The sequence below is a fragment of the Cyanistes caeruleus genome, chromosome 4 (assembly GCF_971803275.1).
Source record: "Cyanistes caeruleus chromosome 4, bCyaCae1.hap1.1, whole genome shotgun sequence".
NCBI lineage: Eukaryota > Metazoa > Chordata > Aves > Passeriformes > Paridae > Cyanistes > Cyanistes caeruleus.
The window spans coordinates 83,605,971-83,618,771 of record NC_141704.1 but is presented as its reverse complement, the minus strand read 5'-3'; positions in this window follow the sequence as shown (position 1 = coordinate 83,618,771).

Sequence of the window (12,801 nt, the reverse complement as noted above, 5' to 3'; positions counted from 1 at the left end):
ATGATTAATTGCATCAGTCTGACTAAAAAATTTAATTAATAGCTGCATTGATTTTAGACCCTAAGAAGTATATAACCATCACACCAAAACTGTTTGGAAAGAGAGCGAGAGCAGGCTGCATTTCTCCACCTGTGTGTAAACCAGTATTGCACTCGTGTCTTGAAAAATAAGTGCAGTTCTCTCCTCCTGTCACACAAGCTGCTGCAAAGTCAGAAAAGGCATGGAAGAGAGCCAAAAGGCTGCTTAAAAGTGTGGAGCAACTTCCACGTGAAGAGAGTACAAATGAAACAAAGCTCCATGGTTCTGTGGAAGAGGTGGCAGGGGCCTGTGAATGTACCAGTGTCACAGGATAGAGTACTCACCATTTCTGACACAAAAACTGCAAGGGATTGGAGCATGACCAGAGGGTGGTAGGTTCAAAAAGAGCAAGAGGTGATAAAATGTGCAGCCATGGAGCCAGACTCCACTGCAGGACACGCTGGATGCCAGGAGTTAGGGGGTAAATCATGGAAGGAAAATCCACCAGAACCTACTGCTGCAATTCTGCACAACCTTGAGCTGGAAGCTGCTGGAGGCTGAGGGACTCTCCCAAGGAAATAACACTCTCTACTTTTGCTGGGTTTATCCTCTCCCCCCAGCATCTGCCCTCAGCCAGTGCAGAAGGCAGGACTGGGATGGGGTTTGCTCTCACCCCCTTCTCATCCCATTTTACAGAGACAAAGGTAATCCTCACCAGGGGTCCTGAGGGTGATGGTGCTGCAATCTCCCAGGGACAAAAACATTAATGGCTGCGAACACTGGAAAACAAACCAACCAACCAAAAGAAAAACAGAACGGGTGTTTTGGGAAACAAATCAATGCTGTAAAGAGGTGCCATGCTCTAGCAGTTAAAGCTGACCTTGCTTGAGCTTCTTGCTATTGGCAGTCTCATAAACAGCAGCCATTGTCCCAGGGGGTGTTTGGGGACTCATTAATTAGCATTTCCAAAGGGTACTGCCAGAGAGGGTCACATCGATCCCAATGGCAGTGACTCCTGCTCCACAGCAGGCAGCCTGTGGTTACAGCAGGTGGATTTTGTTCCCCCACAGAATTCATCACTGAGGTCAGGAAAACTCTGTCAACTGTGAAGGGAATGGCTGAAGCAGGAAATATCTGTAATTCCTTCTGATGAGTCAGTGGAGAAGGCAGGAATGGCCTTGCTGTGGGGCACAGTCTGTGAGCAAAGCCCCTGAGCTGTGGAGCTCACAGCGAGCCCCTCTCACTCCTTTGGCCTGGGATGGTTGCAGTAAGGCCAGCAGAAAGTGGCAGCATGAAAATGCCATTTTACTCAGCCCCTGAGGCAGATGCCAGGAGAGGCCACTGCAGGACACCCAGAGCAAAGGCTTTGGTTGACAGATCCCATTTCCATCCTACACCCTGTGATAGCACTGTCACAGCAGCTCCAGCTCCTCACTGAGCCAGGGAGAAAAAGATTATACAGAACATGTAGGAGGAAAGTAAAATAAAGAAAATTTATAAATCAAAATAGAAGAAATAGCACCAAAATCCTTGGGAAGAACTCAGAGCTGGGCTAAGTCAGGGTAATTAGCTATGCCTGGAGACATCACAAATTGGACTCAGCAGAAGCTATTCAGACTCACTTCTTTTCTGTGGACAAAAACTAAAAGGTAAGCTGCTGTCTTTAAAAAGTGTTTCTATATCCTGCTCTCCCTGTGCTCTTTTCCCTGTTCCTGTTGCCACAGCTCTGGAGTTCTGCAGCCTCATGGTCACACCTATTCCTATTTCCTGCACCGGGGGCAGGATGATAAAGGAACAGCAGACCACACTGGCAATTTCTTCCTACCTGAAAAGTGAGGCCCTTCATCCCCAGCTCAGAAAGAATAAAGTGTATTACAGAGGTTCCTTCAGGCAAGAGGATCCCACTGAGGGTCCATCCCCCCTTCTGTCCTGTCTCTCTGCAGCGAGGGGTGGTCAGGACAGAAGGGCTGGTGCGTGTCCCACAGCCTGGCTGTGCCATGTCCTTCCCCAGACACACAGCCAAAAACAGGCATCAGTGGCCCCAGGCAAGCGTTTGTCTCCTGTGCTGCTCACAGGCTGAGCAAGGGCTCCCACAGGCACGAAATGCCAGCCCCTGCACTTACCCACATCCAGCACAAAGCCCTGTCCTGTGCTGGCAGCCCAGAGAGAGCAGAGGCACCTCAGCAGCTCTCTGTCATGCCAGATTATTTGTTCTGAAAAGCTCACGGTGCTTTGGGCCAGCAGAACGCCTCAAGGACTCAAAATGATAATCAATCAGATTATCAATCAATTAATCAATCAGCAGAGCTACGAGGTGGAGGTGGGCTCTGCTTTGCAAGGACTTGAAAACAAGGTCAGAGAGCTCCAACGTGACACTGTAGCAGGTTCCTCATTCCACTTCTTCCAAATGCACCGGATTCTGAAGCCAGAACTTTCCAAGCCATCAGTGAAAGCTAATGCCATAAATTCCTGGCACTGAAGGAGTGGCCTGTGTTTCACCAGGCTGTGTAGAAGGCCTGGTCTTCTGCTGCTCAAATCAATAAAAACAATTGTCTGGTCTCCAGCAGATGCAGGGCCTGCCTGAAACACATTCTGGCAAACAGACCTTTTTTTTTTTTTTTTTTTTGAGGGATTTCACTTTGAATAAGAAAATAGCACTGAGAAAGTATAGCTGCCACTTGAAACTCTGCCTCCTGAAACACTGTTGTAACAACAGTGACCTTTTTACTTACCCCTGCTTCAGCATCAAATATTAACAACCTTCTCAAATTCGACAGAAACCAAAAATTCCACGGGCACAAAGTTGCCCAAAATGAAAGAGCAAAATGACCCATGGAAATATATCTTAATTTACTTCACACACCTCTTATCTGTCAGTGAGGTAACAGCCACACAAATTACTTCTGACCATTGCAGGTAGAGGCACAATTAGTTTAATTACACAGCACAGGCTGTTGTTCAGTCAATTAGCCTCTTCCTTCCATCCACACCATTTTAGTGACAGCCCAGGAGCCCCAAGGCTGCTGTGTCTTGTTTGGAGCCGTGACCAGATCAGGGCTCAGCAGACTGGCTCCATGCTCTGCTCACTGCAGCAGCAGCAGCAGCAGCAGCATGCACTGGAGCTTCCTGCATCAGTCAAGGCTGGAGGGTCTGGGGAGGAGCTCCCTGGGGGAGCCTGAGGATTCTGGCAGGGTGCTGGCCCCACATGGAACCCACTCAGGGCTGGAGCATCACTGTGCTGAGCAGCTGGGCCAGGCAGACAGGGCTCTTGCTTCACAGCCTGCTGCCCCAGAGCTGCCACTGCAGTCCCCAGCCTTCCATCCCCCCAAGGACAGGTGATTGCTTGCTTGGAGAGGTCAGCACTCACAGAGTATGTGAGAAAAAAGCAAATTACCTCTCTGAGGTGATGGAGCTGTGCATGGCCTGCAGCTCCAGCCCCTTTGCCAGCCCCTTGCATGGGTTTGGGTTGCTGATACCTGGCTCTGACCTGCAGCTGCTGTCCAACCTGCCTCTCCCCTTCACTCTTACCAATGTGCCAGGTGAGGCTGGCACCACACCATGACCTGATCCAGGTGAGAGGAGCAGACAACCGGGGCACGTTTCATAAACCACCAGATAAATGGGACTTGCACATGGGGCCAGGACACATCTTTCAGCCCCCAGCCATGATCCCAGGAGGGCTGTGGCAGAAACCTCACAGCCCTGAAAAGTTTTTGGAGCTGCTGGGACTGGCTGCATCCTGCCACGCGATCGCTTTGCCAAGGGGCACCTTCATTTTCGTGTTAAACCTGCAGGAGAATGGGGCCAGTGCAACCATCTCCCTGCCCCCAGATGTGCACTTGAGCTTCCTCTGGCTCCTCACCCCGTGAGGGTTGTGAGGCTGTGCTTCACTCACCCTCACCTGGCCCTGTCCCCGAGGACAGCGGGGTCTGTGCCTTGCCTGGAAGACACAAATGGTGCAGCCTCTGAACCATTTCAATGCTCTCACTTAAAACTCAGCCTGCTCCCTGAGAAGCTGCCCCAGGAAGCAGGGATGGCTTTTGTTAGGCCCTTTTTCATGGCTCTTTTTTGGCCCTGACAGACTGTCCTGACCCAGTCTGAGCCCCACAGCAGCGAGGGGATCCCTCGTGGCAGAGTCTGAGCAGACTGCACCTTTCCAGATCGGGAAGGACACACAGGTAGCTTAAAGGCATCCCTGTCTCCATCCTCCTCAGAGAAAGTACCACATTAAAAGGATTAAAGGTCTATTTCTGCTTGTTTTAAATGTGTTGATTAAATTTAAAAGTGTTTTCCTTTTTGTATATAAACCTGTCACGCTGGGATGCCGGTTTCATGACGTGGGCAGTTTTTGCTGCATTATTCTTTTGCCCTGCCTGAAGCAACACAGACATTTTTAGCCTTATTTCTAGCTAGCTGTCTATTTTAGACATTTTTAGCTTTATTCTGTGAATCTGTCTGATCCCAGCCCCAGTTCCTTTCTGAGTTCACTGGTGAGTTTCACCTGTGCTTGAGAAAGGAGCACAGCTCTCAGAGAAGTTCCTCAAGAAGTGGGGGACGGAGGGAGAGAAGAGAGGTCAGTGCTCCTCCAGAAGAAGGGAGGTGGGGTGACCTGCTCGGTTCCTTGGGAAGGCACAGTCCCACTCCAGGGGGGCTCATGGACAGAACCCTCCCAGGGCCTCCAGGGTTGGCAGCAGTGGGGCAGCAGTGCCCAGAATGGCCACAGAGTTTCCAGTTTCTCATGGAATTTCTCACTTGCCTGGTGCCTCCCGTGCCTGTTTGTGGCAGCCTGGCGTGGTGTCCAGGCACTGCCACCAGGATGTGGGCAGGCACCCACGCTGGGCTCTTCTCTCTTTCCTCCAGAGAGGCTCAGGGTCCCAGCTCAGTCAGTGCAGCCTGAGTTACTGCTCACTCACTACTGCCCCAAAACTCTGCCTCTGAACCAAGATTTAGCTTAAATCCTGAAATGAAACAACATCCTGGGTGAGACTTTGGCATTCCTGGGGGCAAAGGGCCCTGTTTTCCAAGGACTCACCAGTGCTGTGCAAAGCCATGGCTGAGCAGTGTGTGGGGTAAGAAATCAGAACTTCATACACACAAAGCTGGATTTGATGCAGCTCCAGAGATGTTGCAAGTGGTGTCAGTGGTAATTTGGTTATTTGTCTTGGTATGCTTCAGGGGGTTGTTTTGTGTGGTTGGTTTTTGGGGTTTTTTGAGTTTTGTTTTAGGTTTTTTAGGGGTTTCCTGTTTTTTTGGTTGTTATTTGGGTTTTTTGTTTGTTCAGGGTTTGTTTTTTTTTTTTTGTTTTATGAAGTCATTGAACTGAGCAGATTGGACAAAACTGATGTTGTAAAGAAAAGTGATTACATGCACTTGAGTAAGTCACCTTGGACTTTGTTGCCACAATTTAATAATGATAAAAGTGAATAAGGAAAAGAACTGTGCAGGAAAGAGCAGAAAAAAGCATGACAATGATCCAGGGTCAGCTCTGAGCTGTCCAGCATTGCCAGGGAGCAATCTCTTCTCTCCCTGTGTCCAGGGGAGCAAAGGACTGGCTGTCTCTGGGGCTGGGAAGCTCAGCCTGGGGAATGACCCAGGGCACAGGGAAGTTCAGCCTGCTCCTCACTGACAGCACTGCTGCCCTTGGAGAAAGATGAGCAGATAAAAACCCTGCACCGCCTCAACAAATTTCTGCCACTGCATTTGGATGAAAGCACAGAGGAAAGGACGTGGAGAAGGATGAGACAATCACAGACCTTCCCCCTGCTCCTTCTGGGCAGGGTCACAGCAGCACCTGGTCCAGAACACCTGTGAATGTGCCTGTCACCACTCTGGCACAATATCCAGCTCCAAAAAGACTGCAGCATGCTGAGCACATTGTTTTCCTGCTGCAGCATGGCCAAGCTGAAGAGAAAATCTGTGCTCACTCTCAGAGGCCAAACTCTTTGTTCTTCTCATGAAACCTGAGAGAAAATCATGCTCCAGAGCCCTCAGGCTGCCACAAGGCTCCCTTTGTCCACACCCTTTTTTGAGGGGCTGGAAAACAGAGAACAGCAGAGCCAGCTGCCTCTGCAGGAACCTTGCAAGAGCATTGGCTGAGGTTTTCCTCCCTCCAAACAGCCTGGAAAACGTGTTCATAACCCTGAGCACCATCCCCTGCTGCCCAGGATCAACCTGGGCATTATCTCTAGCAGTGTAGCATTCACTCCCATCCTCGCTCCCCGAGCTAAGCTCCACAGAGCAGTGGAGAAGGGGCAGCTCTCCCCCAGGACTTGTGATCGGGAGATTTGGCAGAGGAAGGAAAGGTTGCTGTCCCTGTTGGCTGAAGACTCGAGTCACATCCCACACAGCCAGTCCATAGCAGGGTGCAGACCTGGCCCCCTGGCACCAGGAGCAGCCTTTACCCCGGGAGCATCTCCACAGGGCCAGACACAGCGGCCACTTGCTCCATCCCCGGCAAGCAGGACTGTGTCATGTTCACCCACAGCAAAAGGACATCAGCTGCTTGCTCCTCGTGCCTGTTCAGTTTCTTCAGAAGAAAATACATTTCCAGCTGTGTCTTCAACCTGATTTTTGTTCTCCTCACAACAAAATCCCAAACCATTGCAGAGCTCCTCTCGGAGGGAGAGGAACCAAAATGAAAAGTGCTGGAGGTCTCTAGCAGGTGCTGGCAGAACCACAGCAAGGTCACCAGCAAACTGAGGAGCCTTTGGTATCCAGCCTGCAGCTCTGAGAGGCACTCATGGGAGACAGGGAGCAGGGACAGGGCAGGAGGGCAGGGAGGGAGGGGATGGGGGGTTTGTCCAGGTCTCCTGTGCTGTGGGGAGGGCTTCACTGAAGGAGTGAGTTACCTCCTTCAGAGTCTGTTGCAGACAGACAGGAGGGAAGGGCACAGACACAGGCCCCAGAAACACCCCAGCAGCTGTACAGGCAGGGAGCTCTGCTCCCACAGACCATCAGGGCTTGCAGGACCTTTCTGAAGGGTCCCCAAGAACCCAGAACACCGTGTGCCACGTTGGCCCTTGGGGCTGAAACAGATAAGGCTGGGGAGGGCTATCCCAGCCCCAGGGAGGGGCAGCTGAGCCCATGCCTCCCATGGGGTATCACCTAACCCACTCCCTGAGTTTTACCCCTCCCCAGAGAAGCTGGCCCCGGGTTTCCACAGTCAGTGCCCATGCAGCATCTTCACTGAGCAGTCATTTGCACTCACTACATTTTCCCCCAGCCCATAGGCACCGTGAGAAGCTTTCCAGTATCTGGGGCCCCAGCACCAAGGTCAGCTCTGGGACAGCCATCTCTCCTCTTGCTCTGCCCAGTAGTGCCAGCTCCCTGGCTGGAAGCAGAGGGCTGCTCAAGCAGCAGGGCAGGGAGCAGCACCTGCAGGTCCTTCCCAGCCCCCAGCAGCATGGGGGAGAGATGGATCATGCCCCACTTCTCTCCTGCAGCAGAAACAGCCTCTTCAGCCCAGGATTTTGCTCAGTGAGCAGGTTTTGGAGGTTGCTTGCTGCACCTACCTGCTAACACCTAGAGCAATCCAGTTATCTCTGCATGGGAGTGACAGTGGAAAGTTGCTGCCTTCCCAGCAGCTGGTGTCTCTCTCGACCAAGGGGACATTGCAGTGGCAATGGCAACTGCCAGAAGAGGTTCAGGCACTGTGGTGGGGCAGCTGGGGGTAAAGCTGTGCAGAACCTGCTCTTCACACTGCTCCAGCTGAGGGCCAGGCAGGGCTGTCCTCATTTGCTCAGCCCCCCATCGCTTCTTGGAAGACAGGAACAATCCTGCACCCAGCCTTGTCCTCAGGGTGCTGCGCCACTCAGCCCCACATGCAGGGCAGTGTGGATGAAGGAGAGCCCAGCAGCTGCACCACTGCTCCCCAGGCTGCTGGAGCAGGCAGGTGGCTCCTTCCCACCTCTGCTCCCACACTCCCCCCGTGTCCCCAGTGCTCACAGCCCCGAGCAGACGCTGGGACTCACCTGCCCGTCGGTGCCGGCGCTCCTGGGGCACGCCGAGCTCTCACAGTACCAGCCCAGGGATGCACGTACGGAGTGCTCCCACAGCAGAGGGGAGCTGTGAGCCCCTCCTGCAGGGCCCTTCTCCCCCTGCCTCACCCCACACTGCTCCTCATTGCGCTATCGACGAGACCTTAATGAGCTTGGCGCTCACGTCCAGTCGAATCAGCGCCCCGCATGTCGCGGCACTGGGGAGGGGGGGTCCCACAGCCACTGGAAAATCACAGCCACTGGAAAATCAGTCACTGCGGAGAAGAGGCTCCAAGGGCATGGCTGGGAGCGAGGACAAAGCAAAAGGGCTGATCCCAGAGACAGGGAGCCATCGGGGGGTGGCAAGGGTTGGTTGAGCCCATATTGCTGCAGCGGTTCCTGCAGGGATTTGCTGGTTCCTGCAAGGATCAAGTGCATTGCTGGGATGGGTCAGGCCTTTGGGATGGAGGGGGCAGCCACAGGACAATGGACACTTCTCATTACCAACCATCAGCCAAGGAAAGGAACCAGGAGTGAATAACCAGGTGCTTGGTGTGTGAATCTTGCCATTGGCTCTAAACCAGCTTGTGTGGAACCTCTGTTTCTCTTTTCCTTTCTGGGGCCCAAGATGATTTCTGTCCACTGGGAGTAGAGAGTTTTTTCACTCTCAAAAGCAGCGTGGGGGAGCTGCTGGCGCCGTGAGCATCGTTAGAGGCAGCATTGGCCGAGGGGCAGGGGAAGGAGCCCAAGGGACATCACTGTCCCCAGAGATGACACCTTAGCACTTCCCCAGCTCCTCTCTTGGTGCTGAAACAGAGCTAGGGATGCTTAAAATAGCTCCAGCAGCACATCTGGCAGCTTTCAGTGCTGAGGAGGTGACCTGACCCCCCCCCTGCCCCACCAAGGCTGGTGTCACCCCGTCAGTGACACTGCAGCAGCTCCCTGGAGGCTCAGCTGGGCTGAGGGCACCAAGGTAACACCACGGGGTTTATTCCTTGCTATCAAAACTCTCCTCCTTTAAAGGCCCCCCCTGCCCCCCCAGAGCAGGCAATAACCCACCACAGCTACACCTGGCACAGCCCATGGGCCAAGGCCAAAGGGCTGGGGGGGAAAAGCTGCTGCCTCTGAGCTTTGCTGGGCTTGTGCTTGTGGTGCCACCTACATCTGTGCTGTGATCCTGCCAACAGGCTATGCCTAAAGATCACATTTCAGAATAAGTGGTCACCAGAGGAGCATGGAGGAGGCAGTAACATCCCCATCAGGTTTTTCTGGCCTTTAATGGAGAAGGACAGTGGTGCCAGGAAGGCTGGCAAGAGAGAAATTGGAGAAATAAAATTATTTTTACTGGGTAAAGCCAGGAGGCTTTGAGAGCTGAGTGGCTCTCCAGCACACATGCTGCAGGCATCCTGACAAGAAGACATCCCCTCTCTAGAGCTGAAACAAATGCAGTGAGCGGCAATCTCTTCTGCAGGAAAGCTGTGGGTCTGATACAGCACCCTCATCCCTCTCCTCTTCAGGGAGTTTGTGTCCTCCACACCGCCCTGGGAGCTTGAGTACCTCTTATTTAGCAGCTAAGGAAGCTAAAAGAGAAGTAAACTACATCTGTCTCAGAAATCTTTCCTTTAGGCTCCTAGCTGGGATAAAACACCAGGCAGTGAGCATGTGCTGCCTTTGCTCCCCAGGAATTCTGTATCTCTGCAGTGGAGCACAGCTTGGCCAGTCCTGCAAGCACAGGGAGCATCAGTGCAGCACAGGGAGATCATTACTGCCCACCCTGCCATGGGGCACTGCTGGAATTGCTGCCAGCTGACTCCTGCAGGGGCAAGATCAAATCCCTTCCTGCTGAACTGAGGCTCACACTGTCCTGGAGAGCTTTTTCTATGGTGGTGGGGTTAGAACTAGAAGACCTTTAAGGTCTTTTCCAGCCCAAACCATTCTGGGACTCCATGACAGAGCTCTTGGTGAAAGCAGAGCTGCCCTCCCTGTCTCCTGGGAAGTGTGCAGGCACAGCCCTGCATGTGCTGGGCCATGGAGGAGGCTCAGCTCTCCCTCTGTGCCCAGACTGCTGTGCACACAGAGCCCAGGCCAGGTCCCTTGGAGTGTAATGCCGTGATTCTGGCTCAGATTGGCTTTGGCCAAACCAACCAATTTAAAACAGGTCGTTTCAGAGGGGAGCCAGCAGCAAAGCCCCTGGCCTCCTTCTGTCAGAAAGAGTGAAACTTCTGCTATCAAGGTGTCACAGCTCACCCTTTCCTGAGTCTGGCATTAGTCCATCTATCACTGTTCTCTCTCAGCCTTCAGTGTCTCCTCAATCAGCTGCTGATGTGGCACCTCTAAAATAAAAAGACAGGGAGACACAGTAGGAATTTGCTTGCAGGGCAGGTGGAGAGCTCAGGCCTGAGGGAAGCAGCCTGTTGTGTGTGTTTTCACAGCTCTCCACAGAGCCCTGGCTGAGGAACACCTGAGATCTGCAGTGGAAACACCAGATCCCACAGACAGACTCCCTTCACACCAAGCCATCTCCCCACCTTCTGCTCTGGAAAGAAAACAGGCCAGAAATTCCACTGAAGGGGTAAAGACTGGACCTGAAAGCCACAAGTGTTTTCTGTATCACATTTGTTGTGTGAGTTAGAGGCAGAAGCAGGCTGTGAGGTGCTGGAGAGAAATAATGTCTCTCAGCATCAGTCTGAGCAACCCCTGCTTTTCCAGAAAAAAAGGGAAGTGGCACCAAGGAAAGAGGAGAGTACATGGATATTTCATACTTGGCAAGAACTAGAAAGGGACTGGTAAACCAAAATGAGTTTGGGAACATGCCTTAGAAGAGAAGCAGAATTCATTTGAAAAGATGGGATTTGGAGCTGCTCTCTTGGTTGTTTTCCATAAATGTTCATGAGACTAAATTTTGATTCACCAGTGTGTTCTCAGAAAATGAGGGCTTGGCAGATACTCAGACAAATACTGGCTCCAGTATTTGCGTTCAAAGCATTTGGGCTGCCACCTCCAAAGCTTTTGGTGGCTTGGGAAATATCCAGCAAAAGAACCCAGCCCCACCATATAATCTGTGTGAGTAAACACAAGTGCAAAGAGTGTTTCCTAAATAACAGCTATTGGATGTGATGACAGTGGTGGAAGCAGCCAAATAATCAGGCTAGACATCTCTGGGTTTAAAATTCATTTGCAAAAATCATTAACACAATCATTGCAAAATAAGCAGCAGTATAATCACTCAGGGATAATTTGCAGAGGAACAGGGCTGCACTCACTGAAAAGGGCTGCTATGAGATGTGAGGCTGCCTTGCTCTGACTAAGCCCACCGAGCCCACCAGCTCCAAAGGGAAGCAAAGCACAGCAGAGCTGGCAGGAATTGCTTTTCTGAGCCCAGCCTAAGGCATGGGCTCCTCCTCTGCACCCTCAGCAGTCCTGCCAGCCTGCAGTGGGGCCAGGCTGCCTGCCCTCCTTCCTCCCTGAGCAGCCTCAGAGCCCAGGTCTGCTCTGACTCCTGGCACCCAAACCATCCTGCCCTAAAGGGTGGCCAGTAGGGAACAGAGAGGGAAAAGGTGTGAGAGCAGGGTAGGTAAGGCAGGAGAATTCCTGTGCTCCCAGCTCCCAGCCACAGGTCTCCATGTGACTCCCAGCCCAGCTGGGCAGGGGTGTTGAAGACCCCCTTGTGGTGTCCAGAGGTACCAGAATCTCCTGCCAGCCTCCCTGACCCCTTCTCCCCAGGAAAGCTGCCAGAATCTCTGCTCATCTCGGCCATTCCTGGTCCAGCTGGGATGAGCTAGTCCTATGGAACAGGGAAAGCTCTTGCCCCACAGGTTTATAGCTCTCCACAGGCTGCCAGCCGTGTTTCCAGGGCACACAGATTCCTTGAGATATCATTCATCTGGAAAGCTGTCCAATACTTTTCACAGAGAGTACTTTTATTGACAATTACCTTCAGCCACTGGTATTAAATCTGCATTTATGCCACTTGTCCCTGCAGCTGCTAGGAGCCCTAAGGAACAATTTCATCTGTAGATGACTTGTTTCAAAGTCTGGGCATTTTTAAATCTCTGCTGCTGTCAACAGCACAAACAGAACACAGTGAAGGAATAAAAATATAAAAGAGATATGGCAAGAACAAAACTGAAAATAAATACAAGAAAAGAAAAGGAATTTCCACCACTGGAGGAGATTAAAAGTGACCTGTCAATGAAAAATAGATTGGGTTGGAGCACTTCAGTTCAGTGCATGCCTGTTCATTTTCCTTCTCCTGGAATGCTCTGGAGACAGGGAGGACTGGTGAGATAATGCCACTGGATACTCTGGCAGTAAGATTTTGTCAGGTGTGAAACAGCCAGGTTCTGTTAAGCTCAGTGTTTTTTGTGTTGTTTGTCCTGTGCACTTCACCATAACTCATGTGGTTGAGAAACACCTGGAAAAAAAATTTCCTCTGATAAGATTTATCAGCACTGAGCTTTGGGTCAGCGAGTAAGACCTGAAGGACCAAGAGTCCCCCAGCACAAAATGATGAAGATCAGTCTGATAAGTCTCGAGATGTCTCTTGGGAGGAGAGGGATATTAGGTAGGAGAGAAAGAAAAGGCCACTAAAATAAAATCCATGCATTTAAAGATGTCTCTATGGCATTTTCCATATTCTTTCTTTTCAGCAAAGAGCCTTCACCTGCAGTTTGTGTGGGTAAAGTATTTCTTTTTCCATTTGATTGAAATAAATAGGGATGTAGAGATGGGTGTTTCTGAGAGAGGAGAAGCACACTGCTGCACACATTATCACCTCTGTGTTTGTCAGCAGCTCAAGTGGGAGCTC